Raw genomic sequence first — 11,853 nt, 5'->3', positions numbered from 1 at the left:
ATGATGCCAGATACACATTTTCTGAGGAAGCTGTTAACACCATACTCAATAACATCTATGTGGATGACTGCTTAAAGATGGTGGCAGCAGAGGAACAAGCAATAAAGCTGGCAAAGGACCTCCAAGCTCTATGCCTTAGAGGTGTATTTAATTTGACCAAGTGGGTGCATAATAACAGAGCAGTTTTATTGTCTATTCCTGAAGAAGACAGAGCTCTTGAACAAAAGTACTTTGATCTGGGCCACAGTCTGCTTCCCACAGAACATGCCCTGGGTGTCCAGTGGTGTACAGAAACGGACAGTTTCAAATTTCAGATAAATTAACAAAACAAGCCTGCTACAAGGCGAGGTATTCTGTCTGTTGTTAACTCAGTTTATGATCCCCTTGGTTTTCTAGCACCCGCCTTACTGCCAGCAAAGCTTATCTTAAGAGACTTGTGCAAAGAGAAATTTGGGTGGGATGAAGAAATAGAAGTCAAACACATTCAGAAATGGAAAAAATGGATGGATAATTTACAATTATTTGCGGACTATAAAGTGAACATATGCATCAAACCCGCATGGTTTAGAACAATAAAGTCAGCACAAATGCACCATTTTGCAGATGCCAGTGAAGATGGATATGGCACTGTCACTTACCTTGTCTTAACCAACGAAAAAGGCAAAAAGCATTGCTCATTCCTGATGGGCAAGTCAAGAGTTGCACCATTGAAGCAGGTCATGATTCCTAGATTGGGGTTGACAACAGCTATTGTGGCAGTCAAAATGGTCAAAATGTTAAAAGGTGAGCTTCAAATGCTCTTACAAGAATCAACATCTTGGACTGACAGCACCCCAGGGCTAAAATATATTTCAAATGAAAGTACTTGATTCAAGACCTTTGTTGCCAACAAAATCTCCGTGATCAGAGATCATTCACAGCCTTCGCAGTGGGGAGATGTCACATCTGCCCTTAATCTGTCTGATCAAGCATCCAGAGGGTTAAACATAGAAATCTTTCTCAAAAGCACCACATGGTCGCAAGGTCACTTCTTATTAGACCAATTGAACAATTCACTCTTTGAAGATGATCCAGAAGCTAAACCTTGTGCAGTGAACATGACAAGAACGGAGTTGGTGACAGAGCCCATCAACAAACTAATCACCCACTTTTTGGATTGGCTACGCTTGAAGAAAACAGTGGCTGGGCTCCTCAAGTTTAAAGATATACTGCTGCACTTAAAAAATGAAAGAAAAACATTTCAGCTAGAAGTCAGTCAATCTAAAAGTAATCCAGAAAAACAAAAACACTCATCACAGAGCACATGAAAAAGTATAAATTGATTTTAAAAACAAGCCCAATTTCTCTAGAAGACTTGGCTAAAGCTGAAACAGACCTTATACACCTCAGTCTCAACAGCAATAATTTCCAGAAGAATTAAAGGCTTTAAAGAAAAAGGCTTGTGTAAAAAAAACAAACAGTCAAATCTATAAACATGACCCGGTCATACAAGATGGAATACTAAAAGTTGGAGGAAGACTCAACGAGGCTGCAATGCCAGAAGAAGCTAAACATCCTGCAGTTCTTCACAAGCATTCACATATTGCTTCTCTCATATTGCAGCACATTCATAAAGAAATATGACATTGTGGGTGCAATTATGCGCTTGCACAGTTATGCCAGAAATACTGGATACCTCAAGAAAACTCAGCTATCAGAAGAATCATTTCAAAATGCACGACATGCATAAGATATAATGTGAAAGCAGGTGAGCAAAAAATGACACATTTGCAAGAAGATCGCCTAGTACCTGACCAACCACCATTCACCAATGTTGGAGTTGATTATTTTGGTCCCTTTCAAGTCAAAACAGGAAAAAGTCTGTTCAAGAGGTACGGAGTAATCTTCACTTGTCTAATAACCAGAGGTGTGCACATAGAGATTGCACACAGCTTAGACATTGATTCTTGTATCCATGCCATATGCCGATTCATGTGCAGAACAGGAGAAGTTAAGATCATGCACTCAGATAATTGAACAAACTTTGCTGAAGCAGAAAGAGAGCTATGAGAAGCTATTAAAATTTTTGAGCAAGAAAAAATCAGCAACACTATGCTGCAGAAAGAAATCAAATGGATTTTTAATCCACCTTCAGCCTCTCATCAAGGTGGAGTGTGGGAGAGACAAATCAGAAGCATAAGAAAGATTCTAAACTCAACACTAAACCAACAAACACTTGACGATGAAAGTTTCCAAGCAATGATTTGTGAAGTGGAATCAATAATCAATAACAGATCCCTCACAAAGACATCAAATAACCCAAATTATTTGGAGCCACTCACAACCAATCACTTGCTGTTCATGAAGACACAACCTGATATGCCTCCTGAACTCTTTTCTAAAAATGACCATTACATTGGAAGACATTGGAAGCAAGTTCAATACATGGCCAATTTGCTTTAGAAAAGATGGTCTAAAGAGTATTTGCCAATACTTCAAGAACATCAAAAATGGCTTGCACCAAGAAGAAATTTTGAACCGGGGGATGTTGTTTTAATTGTAGATAAAGCTGCACCCCGCAGTTCCTGGGCAATGGGTCAAGTCATCAAGACAATGATAATGACAATGACCAGATGGCAAAGGTGCAGTCAGAAGAGTTTGCATGCAGACCAAAACCAGTACACTGGTCAGACCTGTGAATAAACTGTGCTTGCTTCAAAAAACACCCAATGTTTGAAATAAGAAATTTTTAAATGTTTATTTGCAATGTTATTGCTAGTGATTTGAAAACAATAGCTAATGTAAAAGTATAGTTAGTGGCTCTTATTGAAGTATAGTAATTGTCTTTACTCCTGCATAGCCAATTAGGGGCCGGAAATGTAAGAGCCAGTCTTAGAAAGTAATTCTTTAAGTTAAGTTTAATTCATATTAGTATTTGCTAATATGCAATGGTATAGCCTTTTACCCCCTGTAAGTTAATAAGAGATAGAACTTTCTTGCTATAACTAAGATACAGTGTGTAAATTGAGTCAGTTGATGTTTAGAATAGGTCCCAGTTCACAGGGACTTAAAAGACCCATTTTCAGCGTAGAAAAGGGATAAGCATAGAGTTTTCTGACCTTTTTTAAATGGTTCAGAAACATTTAGAAGTGATTTGTAACAATTAGAAATTAAACGAGAGTTATAAGCTTTGAACAGAACTTTTCTTAACAAGAACTTTTCTTTTTTTGTGTGAACTGTTTTACTTTGAATGTTAGCTAAAACTTTTAAAAACAGAGATATTTTATCTGTGGAATCATTTTAATGCGTCAGGCTTTTACTGAATCCCATTTACAAGCTGGAGCTGCAGAACTTTGGTAAGTTTGGATAATCACAGCTACAAACATGTATCAAAGTCCTTTTTCTTCAGAGTATACTCGCATTACATGCTTTCCCCTATAAATCTCAGATTTCTGTCCCATAACCTCATAACTTCTAAGTATGATGATAAAACATTGTCAACAACTATTTGATTTCCTTCATTTCCAACAAACATTAGCTATCTTAGTTCACAGAAGTGTGCCTAGTCCTTTATTTTCCATCAATGGTCAGATCTTTTATTATTGTTGGTGGCAACACAGACACCACAAATATTTAATTTAAATACATCCAGTCTCTAGTTTTTGGTGCCAATGATGTATACATCAATAACCGGAGCTGCATACAACCATGCTCACATCCTCATTCTCTCATCCACAAAGTTACCCCAATTTACATCCTGCTGTGGTCTTAAGTTAGATGATCACCTTTGCTGCATAAAAACAGCTATCTTGCTCAAAGTAGGTGTCAATCCTCCCTTCAGAAGACGTCAGCACTGCTCTCATTAGTGCAAGCCACTGGCCAGACTTTATGTCAAGGTCACATTAAAAATTGCAAAGGTTGTACCCAAGCTTCCTATTGATGTTAAATGTCTTCTGCCACAAGCTGGGATCCTTGGTTTGTATCTGGGCGTTCCAATTTCACAAACTGCACATTCACCACTCCATACATAAGACACTCTAATGCGCTGATATATTACTTTGTTTTGCTAACTTCTATATTGCCAATAATAATTATTTGTCCTGTATTGCCACCAACTATTTCTGTCTATATGGCCTTAACTACCCCAGTTCCTAAAAACACTGTTAGCATTATCCCACAAACTTCTTTTCCTTTATACCATGTTCTACAAACTTTAAAGGTTTGTACTGTACCCTGCATCTAATTTAGCACGTTTAAACCTTAAAACCCAATATCATAAAATTTATGTCCTAATGTTATTCCATCCTTCTGTATCAATTACTATTACACAATAAAATTCACATTCTTCATGAAAAACAACAGTCAAACAAATTGTGCATTTTGCGTGTATCAAGAGACTTCTAGTTTAAACTTTATCTTCATCTTATATCAATAGATTTAGACATTTTGTCCTGAGTGTTTGTATTCCCAAAACGCTTGACTGTCCCTCAAGTTTACTTAAATTCTATTATTCATTCTGTTATTAAAGTCAATAACCAAGAAAGCTTAAATTGGACTGACTTTTAACTGGTAATGCTGCAAGAGCTAATACATGTCTTAAAATCTGATTAACAGTCCAGATTACTGGAGTAATACATTCTGGTTTGGTCTCTATGAACATACAGTATGTTCTACAGCTGTTTATCCTCCTGGTCTACTAAAATCTACAATATTCATCCCTACTTGGCACCTGTTTTCAATTTAAATTAAAATAGTCTTCAAACAGACATGAGTTTGGAATTGGTATATTGCCAAGAAGACATGCCAATGTTGTAAATTCTCTTGGTAGTTCTGGGGCTATTTTACATAAGTGTGTTAGTTGCACAATTGTTCTTCCATTTTTAGATTAATTCATGGCTGATATTGTCACATGTGATTAATGTTATACTGTAATAAAAATGCAAAGTAATCTTTAATTTAGTGAAATTACTTCTTTCAATCACTATTTAGCAATGACGTCATTCTCAACACAGCACAGTAATGATTATATAGTGTTGTCAGTTCATGTTAATGATGTGTAGAAACAACCACTCATTTTGATGTTCTGTGTTATTTTCGGAATGAGCTGTCAGAGAGTGAAATATGCATTCATTTCCTTAAAGACTCTGCTCCCTGTAGGTATAATGTGATGTAAAGGCTGAATCAACTTTAAGTATACAGTTTCAGAGCATTCATCCAATTCTTTAGAATTAAATTTTTTGTTGAATTTTTCAAGGCTTGACTTAATAAGTCTTTATTTAATATCACAAGTGGTCAAGATGACCATTGGTTAGTTTTCAAGAAACAAGCAAGGTGGCAAAAAATCTTCAAAGGAATTTATTTTCATCTTAGGCAGAAATGATCTGAGAGACAATAAATCACAAACAATATTTATTTTTTACAGTTTCTATACTTGGGAGCAATGGGTACATATAGGAATCAACTATGGACAGAACACCACAGGGCACAGAATTTGATTGAATAGAGTTTGTCATTACCTACAAATGGATACTACTTATCCAGAATCCCTTTGCTTCATCTGTTCTATAACTACTTTGAGGGCATCTCTTCAGCTTTTGACACTATCCAACTCCACCTTCTTGCAGAGAGACATAAAAGATTTTAACTTGGACTTCAGTTTGGAAGAGTGACCGATTACCTTTTTAACAGGCAGGGCTCAAAGAGTGAAAGATAATGGTTGCCAGTTATAAATTTCTGGGAACAATCTTAGATTCAAAACTGGCTTTTAATGAAAATACAAGGCTGTCTGCAAAAACTGTGTAGGAAGTGAAGTCTTTTTGTGCAAGTCCTACCACTATGTCACTCTTTTTATAAATCGTGTATTTAGTGTATCTTTAAATATGTTCTGCTGGCCTGGTTTGTACCTCTTAATGTCAGCAACAAAAACAGAATAAATCAGAGCAAAAAATAGTAAAGTCTCAACAGTCAAATCTGACAGGCTTGTTTAATAAGGAAGTACTATGGAAAGTAGATAGGACTAAACCACTACATTTTCATTTTCAGTTGCTGCCATCAGGTCATAGGTTCAGGGTGTCAAGGATAAATAGCAACCACTTCAAATACTCTTTCATTCCAACTGCTATTAAATTTCTAAATAATTTAAACTTTAATAAACATTGACAGGCTTAACTCAATGGCTGAACAGTGAGCATTTTCATCATGATTAATCAAGTCTAAATGTTGGTTTAATTTTTAATGTGTAACATGTATGATGTAATGTTTCACTCTAAGTATTATACTCACTACTATCGTATATTTATTTGCACTAAGCTTATGTTTGATTGCTGTGTTCTTGGTAATGTGTTTTAATGTTTTGTCGTGGTCTCTTCATAAAACCTGCTAACAAGCCAAATTCCCCTTTTGGGACAATAAAAATGAAATGAACTGAAATTGAATTAAATGCTGAAATCCATTGAAATCCCTAATTTAAATTATGCTTAGTAGTGTTCATATTCTGTTTGGGGGACTTACTGTTGATGCATTGCTCTATTAGACATCTTTGTTGTACCCTGTAGTAACTGCAGTTAAAATAATTATATTAACACTATCTACCTTCAGAAATGAAGGCCATATACTGTATTATTGTCCTAGCTACTTATTTCATGTTATGAAAAATACCTCTTTAGTCTTCCATATCTAGGTATACATGTGAGCCACTGCAGCCACAGATGACTGAAGTTACTTTAGATTTTCTGCTGCTTATATGAGATGAGCAGATGAGCATGATGACCTAACACAAATAAACCCGGATTATCTAGTGTACACCATTATTTTCCTACCAATCTACCAAGTTCCATCTTAAGCACTGGTAGGATATATAATTTAAAGTGGAATTTTAGGCTTTTGCAATCTGCTAATAAATATTAAAAAATACCTATTACCTAGAGGGGTCCTAAACTTTAAAAATGATCAATGTCAATATTTAATTAAAGGCTAAAAATTAATTGCTGATCCATCTCTTTGTTTTTTCTTCTCTGTACCTGGTAGTGCTTGATGCCAATGATTCTTAAACCAAGTGACTTTGACTGATCTGTGGAATGTGATCTCAGTTTGGTTAGGCAACAATGGCACTTAAGTAACAGGCACAGTCCTAAATAAAGTCACAACTCTGCCAGTACAGTATCTAGAAGTGAATGCCCAAGGACAAGCTAGACAAGTGGTTCTTCATGTTTCCTTACTTTACACCTTTACTTTACATCTTTAGAGATGTTAAAGCAAAATGATAATAGAAGCCTTAAATGTGTTCATAAAATATGCTGGTAGATAAAGAAACGCAGCATTTTCTGGAATGAGTATACTATAGTTAAATGCTGTGATTGGGTCCCTTCACAGAAGGTTGTCAGTTTACTTTAGCACTCTGGCATTTAGTCCCGCTTGTGCAGTGAGATATTGCAAGCTGCTAAACACATGTAAGCTCATTAGGTTCCTTTTACCCAAAGTGGTCCAGCTTCCACACTGAGTGATCAGGTTACCTTGAAATAAATTGAAAGCTTAGGTAACAGCAAGGCCAACATTTTCTGTCTGTTTCCTGTGTATTCCATAATGTCTCAGATGCCACTAGAAACAAAGGATCTGGTCATTGGCATGCTGCAGGCAGGTAGTCATTTGCTAGTATTGCTATACACTATGGACTAAGATAGTCCACTGTGCCCCAACTACAGGTAAGTTTTCCGCAAGACAGTAGAAGAAATCACACCTGCAAAATCTGGTCACACATGATTGACCTCACTGGAGCACAACTAATACATCCAACTGGTCCACCTAAGGGACTGTTTCAGATATGGTACTCATAGTACAAATGCAACTTCCAACAGACACAATTTTCACATCAATCACAGGGCAGTGAGGAACAGACTCCATGTTGGTGACCTTTGAGAAAGGCAACCAGTCAGACGCCCTCTGCTCCCACCAGAACAGTTGAACAATGTCATAATGTTTAATGATAGTTTGCATGTGCTTCCCTGGGCTGCCTTTTCTCCTAAAGTTAACCCCACAGAGCAGGATTGGGTATGTTGGATTACAATAACCTGCAAATAGACAGCAGCTTTGCCAAACTCTTCTGCAGGAGTGTGAAAACAGCTCACAAATGTAAATGACCTCATTCTACAGAGGTGTCAAGCAGTGGTGGCTGCTGGAGGCATCCACACAAGATATTAAGGAACTGCAAGACAACTGTTGTTGATGTTCACTGTTGTTATGGTTTCTTTTCATTTTTATATTGTTGTTTTCCTGATTTATTTCTTTATTATTCTCATTTGTTTGTTGTTATTTCAGCAATGAAGGTTGAAATTTCAGTCCAACAAGCAGTGGTTTGTTTCTTTTTATCATCAGTGTGTTTTTGTATAGATATTTATGAGTTGTATGGTGGTGTTTTTTCTGCTACATTTTTAATTTGTGTATTGGTGCATATTCTTTGAGGGTCTTTTGAGGTGAGTACTTTGCGTGAGTTGGACAGCTAGAGCTGAGCTCCAATAGCAGCAGTGCTATTTTACCTTTTTTTTTTACTATCATCCCGAGGTATCCCGTATTTACATTATATTTAAGTATAAATGAGCAAGGGCAGCAAATAAAAGGTTCAGAAAGAAAAGGAAAAGGATAAGGCAGTTAAACTTTCACCAAAGTCAAAATCAGCCTCAAGGTCACAGTATGGCCTTCCAGAGACTGAACTTACCTGGAACAGATGGGCAAAGGACCTCACGCTGCAGCATCGCCTTCAGCTGAAAGCGAAAGTTGGGAGTGAAACTGCGAGTGAGGAGGGCAAGGAGGATTTGTCAATTTCAGGAGGATAATTGGAACTGAGAATGGCCTTTTCATCTCCTCTGTCAATCACAGTTAATACCCCACAGAGTCGGCCATATCAACCCAACCAGACTCACAACTCTGCCTACAGAGTGCGGAGAAGACCGAAACGCACTTTTTAAGTTGAAGGAAATGGAAATGGGGTTACATAAATGATTTAAAGAGTGATATAAAGAAGGAAATAAAGAAAGAAATAATGTACCTAAACAAGAAGATTGGGAAATAGCAACATGATATAAAAAACCTGGAGAGATGTTTAAGTAATAAGTTAACTACAGCCTTTGCGATAATTCTAGGAAAAACTTTGAAAAAATACAGGAAAATACAAGAAAGTTAGGGGGTAAAATTAGTGTACGCACTGTTCAGCTTGAACATGTTCATCCATCCATCCATCCATTATCCAACCCTCTACATCCTAACTACAGGGTCATGGGGGTTCTGCAGGAGCCACTCCCAGCCAACACAGGGCACAAAGGCAGGAAACAAACTCCGGGCAGGGCGCTAGCCCACCGCAGGGCATGAACAGGTTCAGCAAATGTTTATGACTCGTATAGCAATAGCTGAACAATCGACATCCACTGCTGACAAAAAGGCAGTGGCTGCAAAATCAGAATGCAAAGTGCTCACTGACAAACTGGCTGTGCTAGAAGATAGATATAGAAGGAACAACATCAGAATCGAAGGTTTCCCTGAAAAAATGCGAAAGTCCAAACCCAGTGAAATTCATAACTGGACTATTCTCCAAAATAACTGGAGAGGACTTCAAATCAGAAACTGAGATCTCAGGAGTCTACCGTATACATTGATCGAATGCCTCAAAGCCAAGAAGCCTTATTGTGCATTTCGACAAACTACGGGCCAAACAAAACCCTTCTTATACAGAAAAAAGAGATCATATCTCAAAATAAACACATTTGTACTATTCCACATTTCTGCCCTGCAACAGCTGCTAAACGCACCCCATATTACAGTATCAAACAGTGTCTGCACAATGCTGATATCAGATACAGCCTCTTGTACCCTGCAAGTGAATATTGAAAGTTAGTTTTATATATTTCGCTGTACGAATGAAATAGAAAAAAGCTAAGGAGACTGATCCTGACATCCTTTTCTTGGACTTGGACCTTTTGTAATGTGACATTTGCTGTAACTATACGTTCTATTTCTTTTTGGTTACCTTACCCTTTTTTTTAACTTCAATTATTATTTTGAAATTTCTTTCATTGAATATATGTACTTTTTGGCAACTACAAAGTAGCTAGTTATTTAAAGGGTGCTTTTTTCACTTCATATCATTGATTTATTGTATTGGGAATGTACTATCATATGTTTTCCCAGTCTTCATATCATTCCCTAGGTTTATTGTATTGGGACTATACTTTCAAAAGATACCTCAATTTTAACTTTTTCTACACGTGCTCTGTTTCTCTTGGCATGTCAGAGGACCAGGACCTCATGAAGTGTGGTCTGCCTCACTCGGGGAGATAATATTATCGGGGGGTTTGGGGACTGCAGAGGGTTTGGATTGGGGTGGGGAAAAGAGAAAAAGAGAGCTTTGCTATTTCTTATTTATCCTCTCTACCCCAATAACCACTAATGCCAACACAACAATAGGCTTCATAGCCATAACTCCTTGCAATAGTTTGAAATCTAGGTCAAAGCTATCATATGTAATAATTAATTACCTTAACTTAAGACTAAAAAATATCAACAAAACTTCAGAAGCAATGTTTTTATGACCAAAAGGTGAACTTTGTGAGCTAGAATGTTAAAGGTCTCAATCCTGAATTAAAGAGAAGCAAGGTATTCACTCACTTAACAGGTTTAAATGCAAAGATAGTATTTTTACACAAGACTCAAATAAGTAAGGGACAGTTTCAGGTGCAATGGGATTGGATTGGTCAATTTTTTTCACTCTAGCTATACAAAGAAAACTAGGGGTGTGGGAATCTTAGTACACAGAACTTTCCCATTTGTAACAGCAGACATAATACATGATTCTGAAGGGTGATATGTCATGGTGATGGGCAATTTATTTAATACTAAAGTGATCCTGATAAATATTTATGCACCTAACTTGGATGATAGAGATTTCTTGATAGAGATAGAGGGTTCGGCCCAAACATATGTGCATGGATAAAACTACTCTATACTAGTCCAGAAGCTTCAGTTCGTATTAACAACATTATTTTGGACTACTTCTAACTAGAACACGATACTTGACAACGAAGGACCCTATCACCATTGTTCTTTGTAATTGCCATTGAGTCATTGGCTGTTTACTTTCAAAATGCATCACAGATAAAGGGGATTTTTAGTGAGGACTTGAACAGAAAATACCATTTTATTTAGATGATATAGTATGGTATATATCTGACCAACAAAATTTCCAGCAGTCCTAAAAGGACTAGGAGATTTTCACAAGATATCTGGACACAAAATATAATTTGAATACAAGTGTGCTTTTTCCAATGTACTCTCTAGCACACAATACTAGACTGGGCACCTTCCCATTTAACTTGGCAGATCAGTTTAAATATCTTGCGGTAAATGGCAAAAGTAATATAAAATTATTTTTCAACAAAATTTTGCTATCTGCATGGAAAAAATTAAACAAGATGTGAATAGATGGTCCACCCTCCATCTTACATTAGCAGGTAGAATCAAAACTGTTAAGATAACTTCTTTTTCTATTTCAAACCATCCCCATATACATTAACAAATCTGGGGGCTCTTGTATAAATTGTGCATATTCACAAAAATGTTGCATACGCCCATTTCCACGCTCACATCATGATGTATAAAAACTAAACTTGGTGTAAAGCCATGCACATTTTCATGGCAGCCTACCCCATTGCGTACATACGTTTCTGCTCGGTTTTGCAAATTGGTGGCACCCAGCGTCAAAGCAGTGCTACTGTTTCTGTGTGGTGTCCCTTTTTCAGATTTGCATCAGTGATGTCAGATTTATCAAATATATCAAAATTAACTGCATATCTTTTACAAATTTAATTCACTTGATTGTAATCATTCTGT

Source organism: Erpetoichthys calabaricus, chromosome 1 (genome assembly GCF_900747795.2).
Source record: "Erpetoichthys calabaricus chromosome 1, fErpCal1.3, whole genome shotgun sequence".
NCBI classification, from domain to species: domain Eukaryota; kingdom Metazoa; phylum Chordata; class Cladistia; order Polypteriformes; family Polypteridae; genus Erpetoichthys; species Erpetoichthys calabaricus.
The sequence above is the reverse complement of the archived record's forward strand: the minus strand, read 5'-3'. Positions refer to the sequence as shown.